This window comes from Tupaia chinensis, unplaced genomic scaffold (assembly GCF_000334495.1).
Source record: "Tupaia chinensis unplaced genomic scaffold, TupChi_1.0 Scaffold000673_1, whole genome shotgun sequence".
Classification (NCBI taxonomy): Eukaryota; Metazoa; Chordata; class Mammalia; order Scandentia; family Tupaiidae; genus Tupaia; species Tupaia belangeri.
This window is the reverse complement of record NW_006160196.1, coordinates 1,312,287-1,317,239: the sequence shown is the minus strand read 5'-3', so window position 1 is coordinate 1,317,239 and position 4,953 is coordinate 1,312,287. Positions and strand designations below refer to the sequence as shown.

Below are 4,953 nucleotides of genomic sequence, written 5' to 3'. Positions count from 1 at the left end.
TGTTCTCTCTTTCTCTCTCTCTCTCTCTCTCTCTCTCTCTCTCTCTCTCGTCAAATTAAAGTAAACATAGTCAACTAAAATAATTCTTTAAAAATATTTAATTTTATTATTTATGATTATTATTAGATTTTAAAATATGCTATAGGACATGCACGCTCACCAGCGAGAGACAGTGAGAAAGCAAGCCACCAGGTCTGGGACCTAAACTGCCATCAGCCCTGTGAGAGTCCAACGCCTTCACCACGCCACCTGCTGGCCCCCAGATGAGTCTTATTTAGCTGCAATCCACACGTGAGCAGGGCTGGTTCCACGGAGGCTCTGGAGCTGCAGGGAGGCTGACCCTCTTACTTGCCCGTTCTGGTTCTAGAGGCGGATACGATCCTTGACTTACGGCTGGCTCCCCCCCCTTTTTTTTTTTTTTTTTTTTTTTTTTTTTTTTTAAGCTTCTTTCTTCCTTCCATGAACAAGACAGAGACAATGAGACAGCATTTTCAACAGGGTCTTTTAATTGCAGAAGGCACAGGCACGAGAGAGAGAGAGAGAGAGAGCGAGAGAGCACGAGCACGTGAGAACTCCCTGACGGGGCATGACCACACTGCAATCTCTTCTCCGCCCTTTCGGGGTTTGGGGCATGCACACACCCTGAGCACGGTGTTTTTCAAGCCACCAGGGCAGGAGATGGAACCACAGTTGGTCACGTGGGATCTGACTCCCTTACACATTAGGCCATGAGTCCGTCCCTGACAAGGTCTCGGTCTACACCTGGCTTCAGCCAGTCCTGAATCACAACCCACACGTGCCCACGAGATTCGGGGGAGTCGGATGCAAACCGGGAACCTCCCAGGTGGGTCAGCCCTGAGCGCTTTGCACTGCCACTGTGCGGGCACTGGGCCCCAGAGCCTGCAGCTGGCACCTTCCACCCTGTCTCTGGCCATCAGCTCCTGGTCCGATTCTGACCCTCCTGCCTCCTCTGAGAACTCCTGGAATTACACGGAGTTCAGCAACTGATCCAGGACAACCGAGAGGGAGGAGGCAAGGAGGGCAGGCAGCGAGGAGGGGTGGGGAGGAACGGGGCAGCTTGCCCTGCCGCCCGCGAGTTGTGCACATGCCTCAATTCCCCTTTGTCCAGTCGGTCCTCCGTTCCGAGAGGATCTTGGTCACGCATGCGCATCCGCTTGGCTTTACTTTTTCAAGCTGCCGGGGCCAGGATATGAACCATGGGATCCCGTGGGGAGATTAGCTTTCAATATGTGGACATTCAGACCGCACCATGTCCCCTCCAAGCCCTGTGTGACATCCCCCCATCTGTTTCCATGCCGCTCACCCACCAGCTGTTTGCTCGGATATTAGAAAAACCCCGGCTAGGGACCAGCAGTTAGCATAATGGCTATGTCGCTGGACTCCCACGTAGTTGACCGCGGTTCGAATCCCGGACCCAGTGGCTTAAACTCATGCCGGGCGCGTGTGCGTGCGTGCCCAAGATCCTGAGAGGGGAATGAAGGAGAAGAGATTGCGGCGTGGCCATCCCCCCTGGGGATGGGCCTCGCTTTCTGTCTCTCTCTTTCTGGCAAGCTCATGTGCCACATAGCAAAAACCTCTAAAAAAAAAAAGAAAGAAAGAAGAAAGAAAGAAAGAAAGAAAGAAAGAAAGAGAGAAAGAAAGAAAGAAAGAAAGAAAGAAAGAAAGAAAGAAAGAAAGAAAATGATAAATAAAACAAATAATAATAATAATAACTCTCTCTCTAAAAAATAAATAGAACCAGGAAGGGGCCTCTGAGTTGGTGCAGGCGCTGCAGCCTCGGGGCTGAGCCCGGACAGCCCCACTGAGGATGCGAGAACGGGCTCCTCTGTGTTCACCTGGAAACTCCAGGGGCGGCGGCTCCCTCCCCCAGAATTTGCCACGTGTGTTCTGCATTGTGTCCCCCAGGAGTCTGTAAGCCCAGCCCACGGAGGTGGGGAGGGAAGCGTCTGGATTAACAGTGGCACCCCCCTTCCTCTGTGCCGGGCCACCTCCCGCCCACCTTATAAAGCAGGGCCTGCCTGCCCTACAGCACCACCCGCCCAGCCCAGGCCAGCCTCCGCCTCTTTCTGCTCTATATCCCCTGTTAACATCCGGGCTCTACGCTGCCATGGCTTTACCCCTGGGGTTTGCCCCCTGGGGACAGAAGGTGCCAGATTTGCTGACCAGAGGATTCCTGTCCCAGGTCAGTGATTGTCCTTACTTAGTGACATCCTACTGGACCCTTGGGCCAAGTTGGCTGGGTTTCCATCTTGGCGCTCACCCTTGCTTTTTTTACTTTTTTTTTTTTTTAAAGAATTATTCATTTAATTTAATTTAATGTTTAAATTTTCCTCTAAAGCACATGTGCTTACCAGAGGGAGAGAGAGAGGGAAAATGAGAAAGCAAGCCCCCAGGTCCAGGACTTGAACTGCAATTGGCCATGTGGGAGTCCAGCACCCCAATCACCAGGCTACCTGCTTGTCTCATTTCTTTTTTTTTTTTAAGATTTTTATTTTGCCTTAGGGCACATCCATTTGGGGGAGGAGAGACAGAGACAGCAGAGAGGGAAAGTGAGAACGTATCCCCCTGGGGAGATGGTCACACTGCAAGCCATCCCTTCTCCATTCTCCTCCTGGGATCTTCAGCATGCACATGTGTCTGGAGTGAGTTTCAAGCCACCAGGTCCAGGACTTGAACTGTAGGCCTTGTGGGAGTCCTGTGACGTAACCGCTACACCACCTACTGGCTCCCCCTTTTGTTTTTCCTAGAGGGATCATGGGTGGTTCAAGTCCCAGAACTGGAAACTTGAAAATCACACCAGACACGTGTATACGTGCCCAAAATCCCGAGAGGAGACTGGAGAAGAGGGGGCGTCTATGTGGCAGGCATCCCTGGCGGGTGATTTCTCAGTTTCCCTTTCCCTGTCTCTCTGGCGAGCACATATGCCCTATAGCAAAGACTTAAAACAACAACAAAAGAAGTGTTAGGCAAAGCCCCCCTGCGACCCTTCCCCACTCACCTTAGCTCTGCTAGTTTCAGAGACCTCTTCTGCTCTTCTCCCGTCCTCGTGGTGGGCCGGTGCCTTGGGACCCTGCAAGACACCCACCAGATGTGCTCCATGGCCTTGGACCTCCGAACTGTGAGCTGAGTACCCGTCCAGCCTCTCAAACCACCCAGGCCCAGGTATCTTCTGTTAGCACTGAACCTGACTAGAGCGATGGCCAGATACGCACAGGAAAGCCGGGTCTGCCTGGGCCTTGGTCCGGCCTGCGATTTCAGGCGCCCACTGGGAGTCCCAGAGCGCCTCTCCTCCGCCCTCTCTCCAGCCAGCACATGCACCTACGGCTGCAAACACACACACTGGCAGGGTAGTTACGGCGCTAGACTCCCACGGGGCTGACCCGGGGGCTCGCTATCTCACTTTCCCTCTCTTCTCTGTCTTTCTCTGGTGAGCACGCATGCCCTATAGCAAAATTTTAAAAACAATAATGATCATACATAATTAATTCTTTTAAATCTTAGGAATTGATCCAGGCCCACAATCTAGTGGTTAAGGGAGCGACATCCCACGTGGCCAACAAAGGTTCGAATCCTGGTCCTCCGAGACAACAAACCTGTCAGGCACGAGGGCACTCCTGCCCCAAACCCTGCCGGGTGGAAAAATGAGCGAGAAGAGGTGGCGAGGTAACTGTGCCCCATCGCTTTCTCCTTGTCCTCCTACGGTTTCTCTCTCCTGAGTGCGTGCACCCATCTGGCAATGAAAAAAAAGTTACTTCTTATTTATTGCTGAGTGTACAGTATTTCATTGTGTCTGTGTTAAAGACAATCGGGTGAGCCTGGCAGGTGATGTGGAGGTTAAGGGCCCTGGACTCCCACATGGCATCCACAGTTTGAGTCCCAGACCTGGCGGCTTGCTTTCTCACTTTCCTCTCTCCTGCTCACTCTCACTCTGTCCCTCTCTGGTCAAATTAAACTAAATAAATTAAATTAAACTAAAGAATTCTTAAAATAAATAAATAAAATAAAGACAATTGGGCTTTGGCCAAATTAAAAGTTCATGGGGCCAGCAGGTGGTATGATAATTGGGGGCACTGGACTCCCACATGGCCAACCGCAGTTCAAGTCCTGAACCTGGCAGCTTGCTTTCTCTCTTTTCTTTTCTTTCTCTGTCTGGTCAAATTAAAAAAAAATAATAATAATAACAAATGGAATTCAATAAGTAAACAATTTTTAAGGCCACAAACAACAACAAAAGGTCATGAACATTGTTGTGCAGTTTGAGTGCAAATATGAGATTTTAAAAATTTATTTTTTTTTTATTATGAGATTTTTTTTAAATCTCTCTATGGAGCAGGCAGGTGGCATGGTGGTAAGGTGCTGGACTCCCACATGGTCACTGCAGTTCGAATCCTGGGTCTAGTAGCTTGCTTTCTCACTTTCTTTCTCCCTGTCTCTTGCTCTGGTGAACACATGTGCCCTATAGCAAATTTTAAAATAATAATAATGGGACCGGCAGGTGACGTGGTGGTTAGGGGTGCTGAACTCCCACATGGTTGAATGAGGTTTGAGTCCTGGCGGCTTGCTCTCTCACTCTCTCTCTCTGTCCCTCTCTCTCTCTCTGTCCCTCTCTGGTCAAATTAAAATAAATAAATAAGTAAATAAAGTTAAATAAGATCATTCTTAAAATAACTCCACAATATTAATAATAATAAATAAAAACAAATAAATTATTCTTTAAAAAAATGTATCTGTGGGAACCAGCAGTTAGCGTAATGGCTATGTCGTTGGATTCCCATGTAGTTGACCGCGGTTCGCGTCCCGGACCCGGTGGCTTAGAACTCACGCCAGGCGTGTGTGCGTGCGTGCCCAAGATCCTGAGAGGAGAATGGAGGAGAAGGGATTGTGGTGTGACCATTCCCCCTGGGGGGTGATTTCTCGCTTTCTGTCTCTATG

At 49.8% G+C, this 4,953-nt stretch overlaps 1 long non-coding RNA gene across 2 annotated transcripts; it reads left to right on the top strand.

Annotated features, from left to right (window-relative positions):
• The first annotated feature begins 713 nt into the window (after positions 1 to 713).
• LOC114009980 (uncharacterized) lies at positions 714 to 3,676 on the top strand. Of its 2 annotated transcripts, none has more exons than XR_003551376.1 (3): positions 714 to 844; positions 3,034 to 3,183; positions 3,523 to 3,676. It is a non-coding gene; the product is annotated as an uncharacterized LOC114009980 (long non-coding RNA). The 2 variants fall into 2 exon arrangements; XR_003551375.1 differs by lacking the exon at positions 714 to 844 and adding an exon at positions 1,801 to 2,203.
• Positions 3,677 to 4,953: the final 1,277 nt, after the last annotated feature.